This window comes from Phalacrocorax aristotelis, chromosome 1 (genome assembly GCF_949628215.1).
Source record: "Phalacrocorax aristotelis chromosome 1, bGulAri2.1, whole genome shotgun sequence".
Classification (NCBI taxonomy): domain Eukaryota; kingdom Metazoa; phylum Chordata; class Aves; order Suliformes; family Phalacrocoracidae; genus Phalacrocorax; species Phalacrocorax aristotelis.
In genome coordinates this window covers 202,477,026-202,503,063 of record NC_134276.1, presented here as the reverse complement: position 1 = coordinate 202,503,063, position 26,038 = coordinate 202,477,026, and the positions used below count along the sequence as shown (strand labels likewise).

General features: G+C 39.8%; 1 protein-coding gene across 1 annotated transcript in view; it reads left to right on the top strand.

Moving 5' to 3' along the window:
* SLC2A13 (solute carrier family 2 member 13) overlaps positions 1 to 26,038 on the top strand; it is a 164,300-nt gene that overhangs the window by 47,266 nt on the left and 90,996 nt on the right. The gene's annotated exons all lie outside the window — the stretch shown is intronic.

Here is a 26,038-nt window from a genome sequence, read left to right as displayed (position 1 = left end):
TGATTATATAGAGTAGGTTACACTAGTTTCTTTTCATTTATATTTAAATGTTGTATAAATACCTTATATAACAGGAAACACATGTGATTCTTATTGTAGCTGAGATGGACGTAGCTCACTTAAGAGAGTCCAAGTATGGATATATAAATGCATAAATTATAATATCTTCTGTAGTGTATGATATAGAAAGTAGATGATTGGCTGTGAGCCAGGAGACTTCCTTTTTAGTTAAAGCAAACACACGTTTCTATGGCAATAAAAGCAAATTTAAACTGTAGGTGGTTCTGACTGTTGCTAGCCTAAAATAAAGGTGGCAGTTGCAGAATAGTTCATTTCATAGCCAAAGGAAAAGATTTTTATTACAGAAAAATGCACCTGTATTACCCATACCTAATTTTTAAAATTTTGGAGTTGTAAGCTCTTTCTGATATTGATTTTTCCTTCTTTTAATTTCTCCTGCTTGCTTTTCACTGTGTGTAGCAAAATTAGGAGTCTGCATATAAATGCTGTACAGATATTTTGTTATTATCAAGTAGATTTAAACTTCAATGGTGATATGTATTACCTTTGCATCTTTCATGTTTTGTTGGGACTTCAAATTTTTAATGTTTTGTTAAGTGATGACTATTTTTAGTAGTACTCAGAGACAAGAGGCATGAGAGTCTTACAACTGAAGATAAATTAAGTGGTATTTACTGAAGAACACCAGATTGGTGGGGTGGGTACGGGATAACAGGCTGCAAATAAATAGGGTTGAATATAGTGAGAAGCGTTTATCCTATTCTAATTATGGGGCAGTATAACAATGGAAGAGGTCTGAGACACCGTTTCATCTCTAGATTGGATTGTTTAGAGCTTCACATCCCTTTGAAGCACATTGAGAAGAATGATCCGTTATAGAATACCCAAACACAACCTATTCGCGAGCGAGTGGCCTCACATTAATCATCCTGCCCCCATCTGCCATACTTGGTATCCTTCAAGCTGTTTATTTTTTGGTCTCCAAATCTGCCCAAAATCAGTAGGATAGATTATAGGGGCCTGAGGATTCAAGATCTGTGGGGTTTTATTTTTGGTTTGTTTTTTTTTTTTTTTTTAAGAAGGGAGTATGGGCAGCCTATTTCATATGAGATTGTTTTGCAGCCAAAAATTGCTGTGATTTAAGCATAGTGTGTGCATACCTAAAAACAAAATGTATCTTTTTGGTCACTTGTATGCTTTGATTTGTTGTGCCATACCCTGACAGAGGCAGAGAGTCACAGGTACCTGAAATGTTTATGTTCATTTGGCAGGAGGGGAGCACGTGGTACCAATCCATGGTTGAAACTAGATCTTTCTAGATCTTTCAGTTGATCTTAATGTCATATTTCATGAAATCTTCTTTTGCAACAACAGTCAAGATTTACTTATAGTTATAACCTGAGAATACTTAATGTGAAAATATAAACTTAAATTGCAGAGGATCTGGTATTGTTTGAGATGCACGCTCATTTCCCTCATCACAGTGGATGCTCACTTGATTGTCCTTGTTAACTCAGATAACCGGTGTTAACTACTTGGCATCAAGGACAGAGGATGAAATATCATGAAAAGACAGATGGACTGTGCCAGCTGGCTGCTGCTTGTGGTGCTGGGATGGTGGGTTTGAGTGCTCCAGTTCCCATCTGATGGGAAGAGTCGAGACCTAAGGAAAGGACTTTGGATATCTGAGCTGCCAGGAGTCAATGAAGCTGTTGGTGTTGAATACTTTATTAGGGAAAAACTGCCCAGTTTACATGATATAAATCTGTATATAAATGCACCAAATTTTGGTTAATGGATAATGTTGTAAGCCTAGAAATAATACATGTTCTCCAGGGCTGCATAATGATAACGTTTTGTTTTTAAATATTTCTTGACATGCTGTATTAGATGTAAATCCTTGAAGTAAACAGAAAGATACATTTGTAAATGTAGCTTAATATATTCTATATTTAAATCAACTGTAGCAAAACCCAGCAGCCTTACAAAGGAGGTAGAATTTTTTTTTGTCGTTATTTAGTTATTTTAAGGCAAACGATTTGTGTTTTACAAATTTGAGAAGTCATCGCTTGGTTTAGCATTCTGTTCTCATCCGAGAAACATTCCCTACCATCTGCAGCCAGTCGTCTGTTGTGCTGTGTGAGCCTGGCTCCAAATACAAAACATCAGCTGGTGTGTATAGCCCTGCCTCTGACACCCCCCGCCCACCCCACCCCTTCCCACCCCCCCAAAAAAAAAATGAGTGATGGAGGTCAAGATATTCTCTGCTCAGGTGCAGGCAGATCCATTAAAAAAGTGAATTCTGGAAAATATTCACGGGGCTTTTGTGGATGCAGCTGCATTTTACTAGACCGTGCAATTTATAATGGGTGTGTTAGGAGATACTGCATCACAAAAACACTTTAAAATAAGAGCTCCTAATATGCGTTGAGTTTATAATTTGTTTTCTTCTTATCAGCTGAAACTGGTTTTCAAAATCACCTGAAATCGATTTTGGAATGTAGTTTTAATAAGCTTGCACTCTTCTGCCCTGCTGGTAAACTTCTGTTCCTCTCTTGTCTAACTCCAGTAGAGAGAAATTAAGCTGCAAAACTGCAAAGCTCCATGCCTTTTTCCACCTTGTATTTTGGAGCCTCATCAATCTGAAGAGCTGTCTTCAATTTTAGCTCAGCAGTTTCAAAGCTGTTCTCTTTTATCATGTCTTTGAAATTAACTATCTTCTCTTCCTCCTGTGGTGGTTCTTAAATGTATTAATTTTATTTGGTGGTCACATTTCCCCTCTACACTCTTAATGTGTTTCCAAATCTGAATATTGTTTTATGCTGATATCAGTACTAGGCCTAATTTTTCCTTACATTTTGTAATAATGATATTGAGACATTAGTGTTATATTAGACAAAATTTGTGTGCTCTAATTGTAAGACATAACGATTGAAAACTACTGATGAATTTTGTGTAAATCCTACATGATATTGTACTCAAAAGCTTAGTATTTTGTTGCTATGGTGATGAGCACAGTAGGTTTTTTTCAGGATTTTTTGCAGCAGCTTATAGTAGTTGAAATGGCTACAAAGAGAAAAAGTATCATCTACAATTTGAGTTCCATTGAGAATATAAGGCTTGAATGATGTATTAATTGTTTTTACAATATAAGTTGCCTCTAGGGCCTGGGTTGTAGTAATGCATTATATCCAAACGTCACCTGTAGAATAAACTTGGATTTAACACGTAAATTAGTTCAAGAAGTTTTAAATGTACTTGTTCAGTTGGAAAAATGTTTGCAAGTGATTTACTTGAAGGATTTGTTTATATGAAGTGAAACTCTTATTTGTCTTTGGAGAGCGTCTGTGTGGGTTTTTTTTTTAGTGATTCATTTTTCTGTGTAGATAGAGCAGAGAACATTGGGTGTAGCCTGTAAGGGCTGTACATATTTTTCCTGTTTGTTATATTTCTTAGTAAAAATGTGCAAGAACATCTATTACTACAGTAACCAAACCAATCCTGTGATAATATATCAACAAACTTCTTACATGCTTGGTTAAAGTAACTTGTAATTGTGGGCTAGTGGTGATCCTGAAAACAAGAAAATTTTGCCTTTTTTATTTAAAAAAAAAAGCATTTATTGTTGAACTGTAAAAATTGCACTGTGTTCATGAACTGTTGGGAAGAACATCATGGAGCCAAACTCCTTAAAAGCTCAAGCAAACCACTTTTTCCTGTTTTTCTCCATTTGAAGTATTTTGGGCAGGGGGTGTAAAAACCGGCCTGGACATATAGGTGTCTGTTTCTCTTACAACTCTTCAGCTACTAAGATTCTATGTACTGGATAGCCTATAGGTGGTGGTCCTTATACAGCTTCGTTGATGAGAGATCAAGGTCAACCTGCTGTTTTACAGAAAGAATTGTTGAGGCAGTGTGATTTAATTTCTGGTAGAACTGAGAATAGACCCAAGGTATTAAGTGCTTTGATCACAGCACCTTTCTGAGACACAATATAGTTCACATACAGTACATGTCACCTATGAAATGTGTTTACACCATTTGCTATTCACTGTTACATGGTGGTAATAAATCTGCTGCTAGATGACTATTGTCTCATTTACTAAAGTTACTATATGGACTCAAGTGACTGCAGACAGATAGTTGCACGATTTTTTAATTAACAAAATGTATGTGTTGGTAACCCAAAAGAGCATTCAGCAGTAGTATTAGAAGGACATGCAGAAGCGAAGAGCAGCATTCACACATTTATGGAAATGAATTAAATTGCCTGTAATTCTGCTTATGTGTTTGTTTATGTAGTCGTATTAGCCCAATCTTAACTGAGGAGTAGCTTGTATATTTTACCCAAGTACTCTTCCAGATTGTGATGATTTTGGATTTGTCATCCATGAAATTGGTCTCCCCATACATGCTTTTAGTATGTTAAGCATACTTAAACTTTTTGAAATCTGAGGGGGTTTTTCAGCTTTCCAGGAGATGTTCTTATGTGGTCAGATGTGGTTTGGTTTTTTTCTTTGGTTGGTTTTTTGATTTTTAAGGTAACAACTAACTGTTCCAAAAGTTTACGGCCACTAATTTGGTTTTTTGAACTGATTTTTTTGGTAGGATTTGCCTCCTGTTAACAAAGTTCTTTAGCCTTTTTCAGGAAAGGTAACTGTTGTTTTGCAATCTGATTAGGAAATGCCCCTGTATAAAAGGTATGCACCTCTTGATTTCTAAATAACTGTATTTTCAAAAGCCTTAATGCAGTCAAGTCCTACTAATCCTGCTTTACAGAGAGAGAACAGGCAAGGGCTTTGCACCAAAGGAGATTTCCAAGGGTTGCATAAGGCTTGTGATGGGATTCAGCTCCCACAACTACCCCTGGCAATACTAGGCCATCCTCAAAATTTTATGCTAAAGTACATAGGCATGTATATGCACCTTGAGGGGCCGTGGGTGGAAGCTCTTCAGAACCTCCAAGCGTGGATGTTGACAAAGCCGCCTTAGTACTGACACTTCTGTCAAATGTACCCAAGTGAGTGCTGCTAAACCAAGCAAGTGTTCAGACTGTTAATCCGTGGTTTAAAGAAATGTGTTACATCTTGAAATCTACCGTTGTCTTTTGATTTCTTTAATTCTTGTGATACTTTATAGGGATGGGTACTTGTTGTTTCTTCTACTATTAAAATAATGGCTAATGAATTGGTATCTACAAGGAATGCTTGGGGACAACTGAACTGAGACTTGCTGCTTGCAACTGCAGGTTTTGCTGTACTTTAGGGAAATCAGAACTTGAAATTTTGCCCATGCTTACTTTTGTTCTGTATCTGTCATGTCAGCCTGCCTTAAATGAATTTTCTTTTATAGCTTGTTTACTAAGGATGCCACATCCAGAAGGATACAGAGTTTTGTGCATTAGACCTCGGAAATAACGTCCTAACCTTTGCCTATATGCTATCAGGAAGTAGTGTTCGCCTCTGGGGTTAGGATGGATGTTTGATACTTTCTGTGATAGCATTATGCCATCAGGAACATTTTCAGTAAACCAGTTTCCATTTAGCGTAAAGCATCATTTGTGAAGGAGTGACGCAGTGGTGCATCTCAGCAGTATCCTACCCCGAGTTCATGCACTTTCCAAAAGATCAGTCTGGGCACTTGGCACATGCTATGACAGTGTTGCCATACTGGAACGAAAAACAAACTTGGGCTTGTAAAAGCTGCAGCTGATGTTTCCCCAATAATTCCGGGAACCTACAATATCAGCATGAACAACCAGACTCTGAAAAAGAGCAGGGAGAAAGGAAGTGCTTTCTCGCTTGTTGAAAGTGTAGTGTTTTAATGACCCTGCTTTTCTCCCCACCCTCCACAAGGATAAGTTATTAATGAATCTTTTTGTTTAAACCTTTTTGCGCTATCCATGTCCAGAAAGATTTGTTACTCTGGGGCAAGCAAGACCACCAGAGGCACTTCTTCAGTGTACCTGGAAGAGGTGGATGAAAAGTTCATTCTGAGTACATATCTGTATACATTTCCAGGTTAAATTTACTTTTCTTCAATTCTTGAAACTGAGTGTGTCCACTGAATATAAGAAATATTCTTTTAAAATACAGTGTATGGATTTCTTTTCTCTATTTTGTATATAAAACAGGAAGTGCACTTTAAGGAGCAACTGAATTATTTGTATAGTTCATTCTGAAAAGTCTTGCATTATTCAGTTTACTTTTTTCTTTGATGCCAGACCGCTGGTATCATGCTGGTGCTCTTTGAGGAAACAAGAGCAAGCAAAAATAAACAAACATTTGTTCTCCTCTTATTAACTGAAAAGCTGTTGTCATGCTGTAATTCGTTTCGGTTTTCTGCTCTCTAGTAACTGCATGTCTATGAGACTTGCCTTCCAGCATATACCAAATGGGAACAGCCAAAAGGCACTGTTTCAGTGACAGATTAGTGTGTTTATTACCTCCTTAAATATTTCTTTGCATCCTTGTAAAATAAGGGAAGATGTTGGAGATGCAAGTGTTGGATCTGTATCACAGTGCTTGAGATTGGAATAACTTAAACACTGTTTAGTGTAGAGACTTCACTTGTTTAAATGTTATACAGTGCATTTGTGGAAAAAGTGCAATCTACACAATCTTTCCAGTTGTTCTTGTGGTGTGAATTCACAGGGAGTTAGTGTCATTGATGAACTTTGAGATTATAAAGCAAATACCTGGCCTTCGGAAGGAACAAAGTATCAGTAAAGTGTGGTGTTAGGAAGGGTGTTAAGAGACTGGATTTATATGATGAAATGGTATAACGAATGCTGAGCTGGGGGCTTGTTCTCCTACGGCAGTACGTATTAGTAGAGCTTCATGGGCTGAAGAGTCGGGATGGTTCAGTGTTACCTGGCACAGAAAAAAGAGCACACTGGCGCTCATTTTGTATGCTGGTAGTCTGAAATGGTTATGTAAATGTTGATGCCTCTTTTCTAGGCAGAACAATGTTTTTGCTATTGTTTCGTTACATTGGCCGTTTTTGAGAGCTTCTCTCTACCCGAGATCTGGGAAGAAGTGTGTCATGTAGGTGACATTTGTGATCATTGTCTTTGTCCACTGGGAATAGAAAAGCCTCCTGTTTTAAATCAATGTCATTGCAATACCATCTATCAGACATGAATGGTGAAATGAAATACTGCTCTTCTCAATCACAGAATTGGGTTGCTGTCCTTCACTGAGGAAGGTCACTTGTTTAAAATCTGAATTCCTGTATTGTAGCACAGTGGGATGGCAGTGCTTTAGTTTCTTCTAGACTTACACTCATGGGTTAGTTTACAGAATGAATTATCTGGAAGAATCAATGTAAAAAAAAAACAAACTTCAGCCTCTTTTCTCATATAAATAGCATCTTGCATCACATCTTTGGAGGCTTGCACTTCCTCCATAAAATCCTATTTCTCTGTAGCTGTGATGGAAACTGGTGGAAGATTTGAGAACACGTGAGTGAGCCATGTGGCAGGGGTTACTGTGTGTTTTTGAGGTGAACAGTTGGCTTCGCAGTGGCATAGGATGGCACCCTCGCTGCAGGCTATCTGTAGAGAGCACAGAAGAAAGAATGGTTGTCTGACTTGGCTGCAAAGCTTCTGGGCGCCAGAGCCAGATCTACCCTCCTATGTCCTTCTCAAGTAAGGGCAACATGTGCTGATCTCCTTTGCTGGTATGTGTGTGGGTTCACTCCTCTGGATCTGTTCCTCTCCTGCAAGCTGCTGCCTCCGCAGCTCCTTCTGTAGAGGCTGTATTGTTTTTTGAATTTTAGGTGTTTCTTGCTGATAGAAACGTTCGTTGCTGGGTCCCACATCTTCACTGCTTCTCCCATAGTCCGCTGTGAATGATGAGTTATAGCCTAGCCTCAGTATTTTTCATGGGAAACTGGTGTGCTTTCCTTTAACAATAAGTTATATTTGACCACTTCCATCTACATATGTTATTTTAAAGATGCAGAATATAGTGTGTAGCGTTCCTGCAAAATGCTCTATTCAGTCCTCTGGGTTTGACTGTCACCTGGATGACCTTGCCAGCCAGCTTTTGCCCACCATACACAGAGCGACCCAAGCAGAGACAGCCACTGCTTGAAAACTCCTGCGTCTGGACTGGAAGTGAATGAGCCAGCATTCTTCTTCAGAGGTCTGCAATGCACCTGGAAGTGCCAGCTGTAAACGCCCTGATGTATTTTGAATCAATGTGGGAGAAATCAGTTGTATTTTTGTGGCATAAGTAAACACTTTCTCCTAGCCCTCTCATCTGACAGCAGCAAATAGTTTTCTTCAAAACTACCTCTTTGAGAAGTTTGGTGTCTTTTTGGTTTTTTTCCTTCAGTAAATTACAACTAGACTCACAACCACAGGTTTCTGCTTTCCTTTGTCCCAATTCAGTCACGGCTTTTGCTCAGCCTCTTCAAATGTCATGGATTTTTCTTAATACTGCAGAGTATGGTTTGAAATACAGAAGAAACTTAGAAGTATGTCATCTTCAGTCAGCTGCTCCTCATTATCTAAAGCCAATACAAAATCCCCTTTCCTGTGGTGTTTCCAAGCAACCAGGACTGACCGGCGAGGGAAGCGTGAGATATGCAGGAGCTGAGACCTCACCAGCTGCTGTGAAGTGTCCAGTAGCGTCTGCAGGGTGAGGCTGGGAAGGAGGAGGTGCGCTGGGATGCTGCAGGTGACTGCCAGGATGGGACGCCTGCCTTGGGACTTGCATTTAAATGATCAGGTGTGTGCAGGCTGGTCTGAAGAAAAGCTAGTGTCATCATTGAACACTTGTATTTGACGTGAAGGCTTCTATCTGAAACTATTAAATTTAAAATGTACTTAAATAGTGGCCTTCCCTGAAGTTGGAAGTATGGAGGCACCTTGCAGTAACATTGATAAGTTAATCTCTTCAACATTTACATTACTGTTGGCTTAGTAACAATAATATGTACCTAAATTTGTTCCTAATGGACAAGATTTGGTTTTTATTATAATTGAAAGGATACTTTTAGTTTCCAACAACTTTCAATAGCAACATGATAAACACTTCTTTAAACTGATTTTAAAAAGTAAAAGCCAATTTATTCAACCTTCTCATACCTCTTCTGACAGATCTATTCTAAAATTATTATTTTATTCCACTGTTGTATGTCAGTTGTCCCTGAAAATCCAGGATGCAAGAAGAGCACTGTGGTGGGTTGACCCTGGCTGGATGTCAGGTGCCCACCAAAGATGCTCAGTCACTGCCCTCCTCAGCCGGGCAGGGAGAGAAAACATAATGAAAGCTTCATGGGTTGAGATAACAGCAGGGAGAGGTCACTCAGCAAATACCGTCACAGGCAAAACAGACTTGACTTGGGGAAAACTAATTTCATTTATTGCCTATTAAGTCAAAGCAGGGTAATGAGAAATAAAAACTAAATTTTGAAACACCTTCCCCCCACCCCTTCCTTCACGGCCTTAACTTTACTCCCAGATTTTTTCCCTCCTCCTGGCCATGAGGAATGGGGGTTGTGGTCAGTTCATCGCACATTGTCTCTGCTGCTCCTTCCTCCTCACACTCTTCCTCTGCTCCAGCGTGGGGTCCCTCCTATGGGAGAAGGTCCTCCACAAACTTCCCCAATGTGGGTTCTTCCCATTGGCTACATACAGTTCTTCACCAACTGCTCCAGGGTGGGTCCCTTCCACAGGGCGCAGTCCTTCAGGAACAGACTGCTCCAGCGTGGGCTCCTCTCTCCATGGGACCACAGGTCCTGCCAGAAGCCTGCTCCAGTGTGGGCTTTCCATGGGGTCCCAGACTCCTTCAGGCCTATCCACTGCTCTGGTGTGGGGTCCTCCACAGGCTGCAGGTGGTATCTGCTCCACCGTAACCTCCATGGGATGCAGGGGACAGCCTGCCTCACCATGGTCTTCACCAGGGGCTGCTGGGGAATCTCTGCTCCAGTGCCTGGAGCACCTCCTCGCCCTCCTTCTTCACTGACCTTGGTGTCTGCAGAGCTGTTTCTCTCACATATTCTCAGTCCTCTTTCTGGCTGCAGTTGCTGTTACACAGGGTTTTTCCCCCTTCTGAAATACAATATCCCAGAGGCGCTACCACAGTCACTGATGGGCTCAGCCTTGGCCAGCAGCGGGTCCATCTTGGAGCCGGCTACTGTTGGCTCTATGGGACATGGGGGAGCTTCTGGCAGCTTCTCACAGAAGCCACCCCTTTAGCTCTCCCCACTGCCAAAACCTTGCCATGCAAACCCAGTACAAAGGTAAGAGCTTGCCTTTATTTCTCCCTTGCGCCCTGCCCCAACCCCCATTTTTTAAATCATCATTTACTAAGCTTGTCTAGTCAAAAGATGTACAACCCATCTGGAGGGAATAGGACCTTACAGTTCTGTTGAGAAAAAAATCTGTTCTACAGAAAAAAAAGAAAAAATCTGTTTCCTGTCAAAAGCTATCAACAATAATGGTAAAGCACCTGAGATGATTCTAAGGTTTTAGGCTGAACTTGCAAAACTGGTAATGAGGAGGGGGAAAAAAAAGGGAGGAGAAAGATTAAAAGTCAAACGCATGGGGAGCTGCTGCACGATTGAATACGTTGTGCTAGAGTTACAAAATAGTGAATTAATTTTGTCCTATATTTCTTCTAAATTAATTTTAAATAAAACCTAATGGCTCATAGAAGCAGCTTATATTGCTTTTTTCCTAGTGTGGTTTTATGCAGAACCATTCCAGTTGCTGTCAACTACTAGAAGATGCATTGACTGCATCTGCATTAGCATTTTGGCTCTGAACAGCAGCGTAGCTCTGCAATGAGTCTCTTCTCATCTCCCATCATCACCCCCACGTACTGTTTGTTCAGATCGCAAAGCAGTGTTAGTGCCTATGGAGTAACTTCCCTCAGGGGAGATTAAAACAGAGGTCCACTCCAGGGACGCATTTGATGTGCTCAGACTCTTTCGGAGATGTGGAGGTTCAAATCAATGATAGAGTCTTAGGGCAGCTTCTAACAGCCTGTGCATGGCAAAGTTCTGCCTAGGGGACTGGGCTAAAACTAGCCTGACGTAAAACCTACAAATAGCATGTTGTGTACGCTTAGGGACCTCAGCTTCAAATGGCTTTAACCTGTTGATCCCTGCCTACTGCACTTCATCATTTGCCAAGATGCACATGGTCATACTGCTTCCTGAACTGTGTGTTTCCCAGGAGAATTAATTTTCTTTATAAATGAGTGAGCTTCTGTGTTAAAATATGTTATATAACTTAGGGTACAAGCATATTGTTAAACTTAAGGATAACTGGGTGCATGGGGTTATGTGTATCCTCCCCTTACCCCAACCAGAGTTAGCACTTCCCCAAAGAGGAAGGAACTGCATAGTATTTTCTCTCCTTAAGGAAACAACTTTTCTTTGCAGTGGAATTGTTCTCAAAGTTACTGTGCTACGGCCAAGCTTTTCATCCCAAATCTTGTAGTTTGCACTTAGTGTGTTACACTAAGTGTGAATTTACAGTTGAGTAATTTTTGGTAATGCAAATTATTCATTTGCACTATATTGTGTTAGATGCAGTGATCAAGTCAGATGAGTATTGTGTCTCAGCGTTACTTTCAAGTTAAACGGTGTTTGATCTTAAGCATCCACCGTTCCCTTCAGATGAATGTTGGGCACTTGAATGATGATTCCTTTGTGCATTTGCAGGCTGGTAATTACCTTTGGCAAAACATTTGCAGAAATCAGTTTATAACTGCAGGCATACTTTGCTTTTTCATTATCTATTAGTATTTCTATAAAAAATTATCATTGTCTAGTGTATGTTACCCTAGTGCTCTCCAAAACAGAAAACTTCCTTGGTTTGTCTGGTTGCCAAAGTCAGCCTGAGAGTGTAAACTTATGAAAGGTGGTGTCATTTCTGTGTTGTAAACTTGATTTTCCATTATATTTGGTACTTAAGTACTTCTATATCTACCTTTTTTTTTTCCCCTGTGCTGTAGTCAGGCAAGTCGTTCTTACCTCCACTCTCAACATTCTTCCATGTTTGTCTGCTGGTTTTTTCATCCTAGCTGTGTAGGTGCAGAATGCATTTAGGTGTATAGGGGTGGAGAATGTATATAGGTGTGTATAGGTGGACAACGGAACTGGATTAGCTTCACAGCCTGCATGATCAGAAGCAGTTATTTCTCTCAATGACTAAGTGGCAGCTCAGAGAAAGCCAGCAAATGCAAGGTCAGTGAATGGAGATGTTTGGAAACTCGCTCTGAAATGTAGGTGGCCCAAACACTGCAGCTTTCCTGCAGCTGTGCTCTCCGTCTTTGTTTACAAGTTTCCCCCAGACTTCCTGCCCAAGAATTTTTCCTTTCAGCATGCTTAATGGGTTGGTGGCAGCTGGCAGAAGGCACAGTTCAGCAATGATGCTCTTACTGAGAAACATGAAAATATTTTCCTGGTATCCAGATAAAGATGCAGATGCTTCTTATATCTGACACTGAAAATTAAGTTTCATTGTTTCCTGACTCAATCCAGTGCCAACTAGGCTGTTGTATCTTGTGATGGTATGAAGCAGTTCTGCTGATGCCTTCAGGTTCCTCAGCCTCTGCCTCCTGACAAATTCTAAATGGAGTAATTGCTCCTTTTTTTTTTTTTTTTTCTTTTTTTTTTTTTTTTTTTTTTTGGAAACAGGAGGTAGGAGTGATACTATTTCTGTTCTTTTTAGAGCTTATCTTTGAAAAAAATCATAGCAAGTTGCATTGCCTCTGGAAAGTAGCTAAACATATCAGAAAAGTAGCACCTGTGTGTTAGAGACAATGTGCATGTCTGGGTAAAATTCTGCCCCTTCTCCACACCGCAGCTCATCTTTCTGGCTTACCACATTTGGGAAATCTGCTAGTGATATTTTTTGCGCTCAAATCTAGGAAAACCAGGAGCTCCTGGGGAAACTGAAATGCTATTCAGTGACCACTAGTTGCTAAGTGTGTAATTCTGCCGTGATGTTGTGAATTGCTATGTCAAGTTTGTCTTGCATCATGCTTGGCTTTAGGAAGTGGACGTGTGCTTCTGAGGCCCTGGGTAAGAATTCATACTGGCCCTAAAAACAGCTTCTTCCTTTAAAGCAGTTTAGGCTCATACTGCCTTTAAGACTGGAATCTGAGTCCTTTTTTACCTTTTAGTGTTACAGCTGAGAATGCTTGCTGCATTTACGCCAGTCATAATGTTAAGTTGAAACCTTAAAAATGCCAACAAGGTGGTAATGCAGATGGTTTTTCAATGCAGATGGTTTCCCCCCAGGTATTATTTCTTAACTCCAACAGACTTGGCCTGGAACCTGAGGAGACCAAAAATATTTAAGTAGCAGGTTCTAACAGCATCTTCCATGTGCAACAATTAGCCTAACATGTAGATTTTCTTGTATGTTTTATATATAGAAGTATATTTACTGATTTTGCTGTACATGCCTTGATGCTGCTGTAGTTGCTGATTCCGTTTCCATCGTTACTCTTTTGTCTCACTGCAAAAATGAGCATTAGCAAATGAAATTAGGAAGAAGTGGAACATAAAGTGTTCCTGTGTAGCATCTTTAGGGACAGCTGGGGTGATCTGAAAGCCGGTTGCTGGACAGATGTATAGACCCAGGGACATAGCTTCAGGGAGTTAGTAGTCCCTCAAAACACCAAAGAATCTAAAGAGTTTTCAGTAGATGGTTTTGTTGATTCTGTTATAATAGTGATTTTCTGTTACAGTCTGGAGGGTATATGTAGACCAACTTAAAGGAAAGGATTGTTTTGGTGCTAATCCAGTTTGTATTTATTTTTTATTTAGTCTTCATTTGACAACTAGGGCAGGTTCCCTCATGTTCTTCAGTGCTGCAGGGCAGTTTGAGTTGCACAGTGGTTTTTGCCCTTGTTCAGAGCTGAAAAACAAAGTAACTGTGCACGGGCTAGGTTGGACCCTGACTGAATCTGCCCTGTGTTGAAAACAAACCCGTAATTTTTACACAGAGGACAGAGGCTTCCATTCCTTGACACAGTGTGGAAGTGAATCAAAACTGTGTCTGTCCTAGGTGATTTTCTGGTAAAGAAATGGTTGCGCCCTATACCAATACCCAGTGTGGCCTCGGGGGTCTGCAGCAGCACAGCTGTTGTCCGCAGGCAGGACCTCTGCGCTAAGCCCCATGGTACCCAGTGGGTGACAGTGGTGGGAAGGGGCGAGGGACAGCTGTGCCGGCTCCTGTGGGAAGTACAGCCCTGAGAACACACTCGTAGGATGGACTCTGCTGGTTTGGCAATTTTGTCCTTGTACCAAAATAATGGGGGGAAAAATCAAGCCTTGCCAAGCAAAAAGAGTTCAAACAACCTCTACTCCTAAACCCCACTGGATTTTTGGTAGTGTCTCTCCACAGGGTCCTCCTGCCAGCCCACCCGTGTCTGCCTGAAATGGCATCTCTTCATGTCCTGGGGGACGGCAATGTGCTAGTGAAAGTCAGTGCTGTGAATGCTACCTAAAACCTCCCCTGCATCTTTTGGTGTGCAGGGGCTTTCTTAGTGCTTTGTTCCTCTCTGGGAAAAATTGCACATTATCTTTTAACATGATGATGTATCGTGGTCTGTGCAGAGAGCCAATGTTGTGGTCTTGAAGCAGATCACCTTTGTGAGTGAAGCAGATGTGTGTGCTCTTCCCTTAAAGTAGGACTTCCTGAGTACAAACCCTGACCTGTCCTTGCCCAGGGTGTATTTGGAGATCACTTGGTCTTCCTGTATCTTCTAGGGAGTGCGTAACAGTGTGACTCCTTGATAGTTACATCAAAATGTATGTAAATTTCTCAAAATATTCCAGTTTTCCTGTTTTTTTTCTCCATTTTCTCCATTTCCAGTTTTCTTCACCTTTGTTCTTACTGGCTTGCAGGTCAAAGCTTGCCATGCTTCTCACTGCTGCAGTGAAATTTGTTTGCTTTTACTCTTAATACTGAAGAAATCCTGATGCTCCCTTTTTATTCTAATAGAATAAGCCTCTTGCAACAGATTTAGAAGTGGTATTTTAACATTATTGTTAGTATCTGTCACCAAAGAAAGAAATGTCTCTCCCTTGGCACTGAAATGGCTCGGATCACTACAGGTGTCAGAGAAATGTCCGTTCACTTAAATGCTTTGATTTGAATGTGGTCAAACATGGTGATGGAGTGGAAATGTGCCCCTTCAAAATGGTGGCTTTTGTGGGCCTTGGCACCAGTCTTAATGGTTCCATTTTCCTTGCGTTATTGGGGCCGCCTCCTCTAATTAGGACCAGCTGCTGCATAAGAAACACAGGTTGAAAACATGATGTCTGTCCAAAACTTAAAAATTTCTGTTTAAAATTCTAAAACAGATGGAGTTCAGTAAGGGAGCACTAAAGGAGACTGAGATGCATCATTAAGTACCAGGTTTTATATATTAACACCCAGGATAGTGTGTTCTGAATTACATCTATCATTTAGATATTATCCTCTCTTGTAGATGATGGGTTAACTTGATGAGGGTATAAGATCAGCATAAAAATCTACTTACTGAAATTCATAAGGAAATCTCTCAGAATTCCTGTATCTTTTTGAAAAATGGGCCTCAGGCCTCTAGATAATGTAGTAGATCTTTATTATCTTCCTTTCTGTCTGCTAGATCTGTGAGGTTGCACAGAAGCAATGACAAGTCCTGCATGCTTCTATCTTGTAGTGCAACCAAGCATTAGTAGGTGCAGTTAAGTATGTATGGTTCTGATTTTTGTTTTCCTTTTTTTCCTTAAGGGAAAAAGCATACCTAACTGAGGGAAAACAGATCAAGCATTATATTATACTCTACTGGATTTTAAACATATTTTAAAAGAATTGCCTTTTAAAATATATTTATAAAGAAACTGCTAATAAACAGGGCATTTAGGCAACCTCACTCTGTCTTCATTATTCTGAAAATGATCAGAAGGATTTCCACTTGGTGTAAGGCAAGCAGCTTGCAGATTAGATATATTCAGTAGTACATGAGAGACCTTGAACTGTCCGTTATGGAGTATTAATTCTATTTTCCCTAAAACCAGCATCAAGATGCAGGAAGATGTCTTTTGCGTGCTGTTTTGTGCAGCATTATAGTATATCTTTTTGAAATTCGGTTTTATCTAGGAGCCATCGTTCACTAAGTTAGTCACAGATGATGATACAGGACATCTGTGTGTCAGGTTTTGAAATTACTTTTAAAAAAAGATTTAAGGAAAGCAAGACCCACAGTATGTTCTCCTATTAATCAACAGGCAAAAAAATATTTCAGCTATAGAAACAACTGTACATAGATCCTGCTACTTACTGTCAGTGTCGCTGACACTAGCAAGAATTACTCTTGAGAAACTCTCTGAAGTTTATGCAGAGGCAGTCTCTCTCTAATTCCTGGCAAACAAGATGACTTTATTATGCACTGCAAGTACATTAAAAACAGCCTGTACATCTTGCTGGGGGAATTTTGTTGCTACCGCTGCCAGCATTATAAAATAAAGCAAAAGAAGTTCTGATTCTCTACAAGCTTTCTTCTTTGTGCAAATAGAAGTAAACTGCTTCCATGACGGTTTTGCACTGATGCTAATAATTATATCGGATGTAAAATTGTGAAGAATCATACTTTGTTGTGAAGTATTTTATTATGTCTGAAACTCCAGAGTGCTGGAACATAAAAATTCTCACAGGCTGTATGTGAATTCTCCAGAAATTGGAAGATTTGAAAACTGTTACAAACATCAGCTTTTCATGATTGTTCAGCCAGTGGTAATACTTAAGCAGGTGGTGGATTTGGAATCATTGCTCCAGCAAGATATAATCTACAGTAGCAAAAACTTGGCCCTTTGCCCCTGTCTTCTGGACCATAGACATCCACTACACTTTGGATTTTTCACACTTCGGTAAAAATAGCCATGTTGCATCAGACAAAGTCTGTCTCACCGCCATTCTGTCTTGATAGGGGCCAACACATGGTGGATCATAACTGCTTTTGCATCTGCCATTTTATACAGCCCTTTTTCTGTCTTACCTTGAAACAACCATGTTCTTTACTCACCTTCATTGTGCCGCTTTTGATTTTATGAAACTTTTGTTTTATTCCCAACTCCTAATCCACGTCCTTTCTTCCACCTTGAAGGATGGTATACTTTATTTGTTGCTTTCAACTGTAGCTAAAGCAGAGGCCTGTAATGAAGGCAGAATCACACTAAACAGACTGTTAATATTAGCTTGTTGTGAATCCAGACATGAGTACACTAATATGGTATAATTGTACATGCATTTTAGTACTATAGTAGTAAAATTAATATTACCACTAGTAAAATTAGTATTACCACTACTGTGTGTTGGAACTGTTCCCTTAATTGGGTTGTTCTTTTTTGCCTTTTTTTCAACCTTTCCCCATTTCTACCATATACCTTTTTTAAGATGAGGGGAGAGTGCAAAGGGGACCAGAACTGCGTACAGCTCTTAACAATCATAGAATCACAGGATGGTTTGGGTTGGAAGCGACCTTTAAAGATCATCTAGTCCAACCTCCCTGCCATGGGCAGGGACACCTTCCTCTAGATCAGGGTGCTCAAAACCGCATCCAGCCTAGCCTTGAACACTTCCAGGGATGGGGCATCCACAACTTCTCTGGGCAACGTGTTCCAGTGTCTCACCACCCTCATAGTAAAGAATTTCTTCCTTACATCCAATCTATTCAACTCTCTTTTAGTTTGAAACCCTTACCTCTAGTCCTGTCACTACAGTCCCTGGTAAAATGTCTCTCCCCATCTGTCTTATAAGCCCCCTTTATATATTGGAAGGCTGCAGTAAGGTCTCTGTTACTGCTATGTCATATTTCATATCCATTATGGGAGTTGTCAACTGAGTATTTTACACTTGCTGATTTCAACACTGATTTGTTCTCTGCAGAGGTTATAAATTCAGGGTAAAAACTGTCAATCTAATGTGACTGACAGGTTCTCAATTAATGAAGCCTGGAACTGAAATTGCAAAAAGGGGTGGATCTGCTGTTGGTGGTATGGAGATGGCTGAGTTTTACAGGATCTGTATGTACGGACTCTTATTTTGGTTTGGGTTTTTTTTTTTTTGACTGATGTGAAGCACCAGACTTGCTTTTTTGTGGGGCTGTAATAACCAGTATGAACACAAATCTTAGAATTATGTAGGTTTTAATGTAAGAAACATGTAGATGACCTCTGAAGGTTGTCTAATCCAGTCCCTAATCAAAGCAGGACAAGTCAGAGCAGGTTGCTCAGGAGCTTCTTCAGTGAAGTTTTGACCAGGACTTCTTGTCCTGGTTTCACCTGGGATAGAGCTAATTTTCCTCCTGGTAGCTGGTATAGTGCTGTGTTTTGGATTTATCATGAGAATAATGTGATAACACACTGATGTTTTAGTTGTTGCTGAACAACTTGTGCTTATCCTAAGTCAAGGACTTTTCAGCTTCCCATGCTCTGCCAGAGAGGAGGTGCCCAAGAAGCCAGGACAGCTGACCCAAACTGGCCAAAGGGTTTGGGATATTGCATACCATATGATTTCATGCTCAGTATATAAACTGCATCTCTCTTTCTGTGTTTGACCACTTCCATGGTACAAAATAAACAGATTTCACATCTGGTCCAAATTTTCTCCATTCCAACTTGTCTGTTGCCTTTTGTCCTGCCCCTGCACACCTCTGAGGAACCTGGGACCATCTTCTCTCTGGCTGACCGCTAAGTAGGTGTAGAGAGCAGAAGCTTTCCCCTTTATCGTCTCTTTTAAAGCTGAGCAATCCCAGTTGTTTCAGCATCTCTTTGCATGTCACGTGCTCCAGCCCTGTCCACCTTGGTGGTTCTCCTCCAGGCTCATGCAGCAATGCGGTGTGCTGCTCAAGCTGTGGGTCTTGCAGGTGCCGGGTAGAGGGGAAGAACTGCTTCCTTGACCTGCTGGCAATGCTCCTGTTCCTCCTCCCAGGTTGTGGTCAGCCTTCTCTGCTGAAAAACATGCTGTTGTTGAGTGGTAATGGCTGTCTTATAGCCCTTTGTGTTTCTGATATAAGGTAGTTAATGCTAAAATGTAGTAAACCAGCTAGTACTTTTCGATAAGGTATGATCTTCAGCTGCAGTTCAGTGAAAGGTTTACGTGTACATCTGTCCTGTCTTCAGTGGAACTCAACTTTGTGCTCAAGTTTAAATGCTTCAGTTTTAAAAAAACTGTTGAAGCAGTTTTTTAAGACTTATTTTTAGCTTCAAACTGGTCTGCTCTGCTGTCTGTCATCTATACATCCATTGATGGCGCTGTCTTGTTAGGAAGCCAAAGTTAAAGTACTTTGACTTCAACCTACAGTGACTTTTTGATTTTTCTCCTCTGGTAGTTTTGGAACCCAACTGAGCTGTGCTGAAATTATATTGATTTCAAAACAGGTTTTTAAAATCTGTTTAAATGTGGACATCATCTCTAATTTAACTCTTTTGCTTTACTTTTACTTTTAATGATGCTCTTATGCTATTTTTCAGACCCCCTAGATAAATTGGGCTTTTTAAAAAACTTTTTTAAGGAGATTGTCTAAGCTAAGTGTGTTATTAATAAAGTAAAAAAAAAAAAAAAGAAGAGTGAACATGCAAAAGATTGTATCTAAAAGTTCCCATGGAGATTTTCACTGACCTCCAGGCTCCTTTCCCAGTTCTGTTAAATTTCCCTTTTTTTCCCTTCCCTCCTGGGAATGTGTCCCTGTGTCTCATTCTGTTGGAGGGCAAGGAGTAGAAATCTGTTTTCACTGCTAAACAACTGGCTTAGGGCAGGAACAGGGATATTTCATTTGGAAACAAGGGATGGGGGGGAAAAAATCACTAAAGTAAGGTTTTTGGCAGAAAAAAAATGCTAAAAATTAAAGGCTTTTGAAGTGTGTTGCCCAGGAAATAAAATACAATATCTGTATGGGTGTTAATACAGTAACAGCTGGGAAGATCAGCTTGAGAGTAGATAACTGACTGGGTTGGATGGAACTATGAGTCACCAGCTTTTTTTGATGCTCTTTTAATTGAAAAACAACAGCAACACCACCACTACCACCAAAAGAAAAAAAAAAAGCACTTGTGAAACTCCCCTGACTGAAATTTTCCTTTAAGTGCCTTTCCTCAGGTTAAAATGGAAGAAAAAAAAGCTTTATCATTTCACATTGCTAAATGCTCTGGGCTGCACTTCATTACTTGATGAGAGAGTGGAATGGGAAGCTCTTCAGGCTGTTACAACACTGGGCTTATTTTGGTTGTGCCTGTGTAATGCTAGCTCCATCATCTTATCTTCCCTCGTCTGCTTTCTCCAGGTTTAAGTGAGGGTCACATTACTGTTTCCTGTATAAAACAGTTCTAAAGCAGACCATGAAAAGAAATGTTTGTTTGCTAAAACCACATTGCAGGCTGTGGGTATGCACAAGCCTGCTGTAATACCTATTGCTTTATTTCTAAGGTGCTTGCCACAGCTAGAAGGAAAGCACAGAATGTGATCCGTGTTTTTCTCTGTCCCTACCCCAGTTTTCCTATCAGAGAGACAGGTAAACCTCCCCCTCTGTCATTCCCTGACTCCACAGGTCTGACAGTACCACACTGGGGTCCCTCCTCCACCCGTGTGGACCCTTGTCGGTCATTGTGGCCGCGTCTCTCAGCTCCCGCTGGCATCACATAAATGGCCACTCTTCTCTGTTAGTTTTCTGTTTTGTCCTGGTTTCTCCAGTTTTAAAGGTCTTTGTTACAGTTGTTTCTGTTTTCTATAAAGAACATGTCATACAGAGCCAGAATAAACTCCCTTTTTTTTGCTTTCCTACTTGCCACTGCTTCTTGTCCTATTCAAAGGTATTCTTAACTGCTGCTGCCTTTGTGCAAGTACTCGGTCATATAGATTTTCCATCACCAAAGCTTTATATAAAAGAATATGGTATCAAGGGAAAAAGTTTTTTTTTCCTTTCACAGATAAAAGAAAATTGCTTTGTTTTCAGGATTCCCAAAAGACCAACCCAACTTGCTGTCAAAACAAACCAAAAATCTTTATTCTTAGTGTTTATGTTCTCAGTGTGTGGATTAAAAAGATCATTTGGAGGGACCATTTATTTGAAATCTAGGTTTCCTGAGCAAACAAAACACCCCTTTCAGTTCAAATATGTGTGGAAAAACTCCCTGTGATACTTAGCTCTCTAGGACCAAAATAGTTATTTCTAATTAGCTTTTATTTGCTTTTAGAGCAGGCTGTCTTGTTATACCATCAGATTTATTTGCTGTGGAAAACTGAAAAATACTAAGACTCAGTTATTAGGCAAGCTACAATCTTTTCTCATTCTTGGCTGATGGGTTATGCTGTAAGAAGAAAAAAGAAAAAAGACTCACGCAAACTTTCTCAAAGGATTAGAGAACTGCAGGAGGTAGGAAGCTTCCTCTAGTGCTGGGAGTGGTTCTTCCAGTGTTACTGGAAACATTGTGAGACAGTGGGAAGAGCTTGTTACTTAGACAAAATTGTCTTGTACCTTCTCAGGATAAATAATGCAGTTTTGATCTTCTAATAGCTACTTCTATTTTCTTGTGTTTTGGTAAATTTTACAGAAAGAAAAATGAATGAAGTTGATACTTCTAGAAAATAATCATGTAATAAGCTAGGAGTGGGAAGGGGTGTTTGCTTTAGTGTATGATTCATATGCAGAAAATAATAGCTATCTCTGTGCTTTAGAGGACGAGTCTTAGGTGCAGGAATGTTCTGCAGATGATGCAGAGAAAGCTGTGCTGGAAGCTGTCATTTTTAAGGAAAGCCAAAACAGAGAAATGGTTCCCATGTCTGTCTGCTGTTATCCAGATCACCAGCCCGAAAGGGTTTTTTTTTGTCCCATTTCTAACTGTAGACCGGTTCTTGAAAGATTTATCTAAATGGAAGAGAGAGTATTGACTGGCATTAGGACAAGAATGGGCCTGAGGAGCTAATCTGAAGGTTGAGCTTAATTGATGCTAAATTGATGAGCGACTGTCTTGTTGCTTGGCTAAGCCTGCCTTTTTGGAAACACTCCTATAGAGCAAGAGCGCAGAATGCTGGCAGGAGCCCTACGTAGTTTTAAGCTGTTGCTACAAACTGTCATCTAGATTAGCTGGTAAAAAACGTCTGAACCTGCAGATTACTGTGGCAGAGCCCAGTCTCTAACCATAGTTTCCTGGTTGTGAAATTTTGCCAAGTATTGTACTAATAATTTGAGGGATGAGGGATCACAAGGTTTCCAGGCACCAGGTGCCCGCCTGCATTTGCTGGGGGATTTTCAGGTTGGCTTTATATCTACCTACAGTATTTTTATTTCCCTGGAAGTGTATATGGTACATTGTCAGAAGGAGATGCTGAAACATTGTTAATACAGAATCACGGAATGGTAGGGGTTGGAAGGGACCTCTGGAGATCAGCCTGTCCAACCCCCCTGCTTGAGCAGGCACACCCAGAGCAGGGGGCACAGGAACACGCCCAGGCGGGGTTTGAAAGTCTCCAGGGAAGGGACTCCACAACCTCCCTGGGCAGCCTGTTCCACTGTTCTGTCATTCCCATTCTTCTGCTTATTAGCTTTCATTATTTAAACTCCTTTTAGAAGAAGGGTTTGTTTGTTTCGTTGTTTTTGAAATCTCTGCATCTTTTATTTGGCGGTGGATCCCACCCAAGCTCCTGTGGTCTCCATCCAATCCATTTTACTTACAGAAGAAAACCAAAATGCCTTGCCAGGTGCTTCACAATTTCTAAACCTAACTTACTTGTGGGTTATACCTAGTAACAAGAACAGGAGCGAAAATTTAGACAGCTGGTGTTAGAAGTTTCAGATAATCACTCATAAAATGTAACATTTCGAAAGCATCACTTGCTTTCCAGAAGTAATGATTTGACAACAAACAGCTCCTGCCGTTTAGCTCAGTGTAAGCTAATACGTTTTTTTTTTGGATGTGAAGCCAAACTTCCAAATTCTGTATTTGCCTTCAGCTTATAAGAATGAATGTCTAGCTAGGGTAGGCAGTTTGGACCAGGCTAAGAAAAAGCCAGTTAGACCACAGCAATCCAATTCATGTATCATCACTTCATGTAATGCCACCTTCTACAACAGCAGTATCCTTATTTTTCCATTGCTCTTTACCTATTGCTACCATTTTTCACTCTCACTAGAGCAAGCTTCAGTTGCCCTTTACTGTGGCATATTTTGAACCCTCGTAAACATATGTATTAAGGAAATTTGCTTCAGATAAAGCAATTATCTGAAACCAGAGCACAAAAAGTCCAACCAGATCTAGTCTCGTTAAAGTAATTGTGACATTAGGAGGTCTTATCCTTTTGACTTCATTTCTATTCATAGATTAGAAGGAGGAAAACAAACATCTTGGTGGTTTCTCAAGTTCAAATGAAATGGTTCAAATGCAGGAATGTTTCTGATTCTCACTGAAGAGAACACAACAGCAATTAAGGCAGAAGTATAATGAAAAAAACCCCCTGACTTCTAGACACGAATATCTATTTTTTCCCCTTGTAAAAATTACCAAATGTTTAATTTTTTTGGTGATGTATTTTTGCATCATCTGTTTCCCTCTAGTTGTGTGAGCAATTAAGTCACTCCACTTTTTACAGATTTAATGATTTTGTTTTGTGCTATTTTAACCATTAAATCTGCTGTTAGTTATTACAACAGATTATCAGAAACTGCTGAAGTCCAATTTCAGTTTTCAGAAGACTTATTTTTCAGAAGAAAAATTTATTTCATTCTGAAAATGTTTTTGTGGTTTTTTTTTTAGTTTAGACCCATTCTCTGTTGTTAACGACCATGTTTTGCCCAGAGTTGTCTAGTTTTAAGGCTGTAATATGTGAACAGAACAGAAGATGGATTTCAGAATTGAAGATAGGAAAATGTGAAAATAGTATAGTTAGTTTTAGGGCTAAATAATTCTAATAAAAAGTTTCACATGCATTTTCTGTTTTAAAAACAGCCACCTCATGGTCAAAGTTGTAAAGCTCCTTTAATACAGAGATTAACGATTTCTTTTATTTCTTTCATTCCATTTATTGATTTGTAAACCTGAAGGCTGTGAATTTTATGAAAGAAAATCCTTTAATTTTGTGTATTCCTATTGAAGTATGTGGTTGCCATGGTACAGATTTGGAGTGAAACTTTTAAATCTCTGGCTTCAACCAGTAAGATGATTTTTAGTACCATTTTTCTGACACAATTAATCAGAAGTCTGAAAAATGACAAGTACTTACTGAATTTAACTGACTGGATGCTCTAAAACTCTCGTCTAAAGTTCCAAACTAAAGGTCTAGACTTTACTATGTGGTCTTAAACCTTCTGCAGGGCCCCACTTCAGGCATACAAACTGATTAGTCTGACGAAATTTTGTTGAGAGTTCATGACTCCCTCTGAGTTGGAAGCCATTGTCTGGGAGCAGCTGCTTTAATTTCTAGCTATTCATTTTAATGCCTTCTTTCCAATTGTTTTGTACAATGCCATTTTGTGAGTAGAGTTTTATATAACTTTCATCAAATAGCTGAGTGGATTGGGAATTGTTAAAACCTTTGCATCAGTTCCTTGGGACATTTCTGCTTCCTTTCCTGACAGCCCCTGCTGTAGCCTTCCAGTTTATTCAATGAGCATAGTCATTGATGGTGCACTTCAAGATTTATGTTGGCTGTAAGGTCTTTTGAAGATAAAGATGGATTTTGGACTCCATCAAGGACTTTACAGGAAGTTTAAGAAGAATGGAAGATATCTCATAGGCATTCAGCAGCCTGGGTTCATGACAGATGGTGCAGAATCAGTTGCCAGATAAAGGGTTTTAAGCCCAAAGCCTCCATGCTCAGGTGTGACGCTGAGTATGAAAACCTGAGGGCTGCCGGTGGTGAATTAAGGTCATGGTTGCATTTTTTAGCAAATCTTTTTTCTTTGTGAAGCCTGAAGTTGAGGGAGAAATCCAAGAGTATGCCTGAACTCTGGACTGCTCCTAGCTAACAGTGGGTGCTCATTTTGTTGTTTTTCCGCCAAGGAAATGACACTTTGACTACTGAACCTTTGATATACTTGTCTGCCCATTGATATCATGTGTCTTTCTTGAGAATTTCTTACCAGATAGATAGATTGGCTCTGTTTGTCAGTTGATTTTACTGAGACAGAGACATTTTGAAGGTAGTGATGTGGCTATATGGCAGGACAGGTGGGGCTGCATTGTTGATGTCACTTGGAAGCCAGCTGGAAAATTTGTCAGACTGCATTCTGCTGTTGATAATAAAGAAGCAAAATTAAGTGATGATACAATTGAGATATGAGTTAGAAATACCATAATTTTAAATGAATATAAGCTTTTCTTAAGCAGGTCTGATTATCTTTCAATGAAGAAAATGTTACCTAAACCCTCTTCTTGAGGTCCACTGTTGAAATTGTTAACAGATTGTTGGCTTTCTGAAGTTGAAACTCTTTGCATGTAAATCATTCTTCTCTAACAGACCCATATAGGTTTTTATACTGAATCAACACATTTAATATTTTCTGTATATTCAGGAAAGACCCTGAAAATGTAGCTACTCTTTACTTCCCTTTTCTTTTTTTTTTTTTTTTTTTTGATGGCAACTATTTTGACTTAGACATACTGTGCTCTATATTCGGTGTTGTGAGTGGGTATTCCAGATGTGGTAAGATGTATAAAACATTGAATTTTTCACCAGACTATGTTCTGCCCTAAACACCGCTCTGAGCAGAAAGAAATTCAAGTAAATAAGGGAGTCAAGTATTTTAAATTTTTACCTGATATCATATAGCTTTCTGTATTACTTTTTAAAAATAGGATACTTTGAAAATTTAAAATTAACAGAGAAGAAAACTTCCTCTGTTTGCCAGAAATTTTGGGTTTTCTCTTCATTGAGAAACTGTTTTCTGCTTTTTTAATGCAGCCTCATGCCTTTGCTACCAAAGATATGGAAAAAAATTAAATTATTTATGCTCCCTCAGCTGGCCTTACAGCTGTGCGGAACAGATCTGTTCCATACCTTCAAAGTACC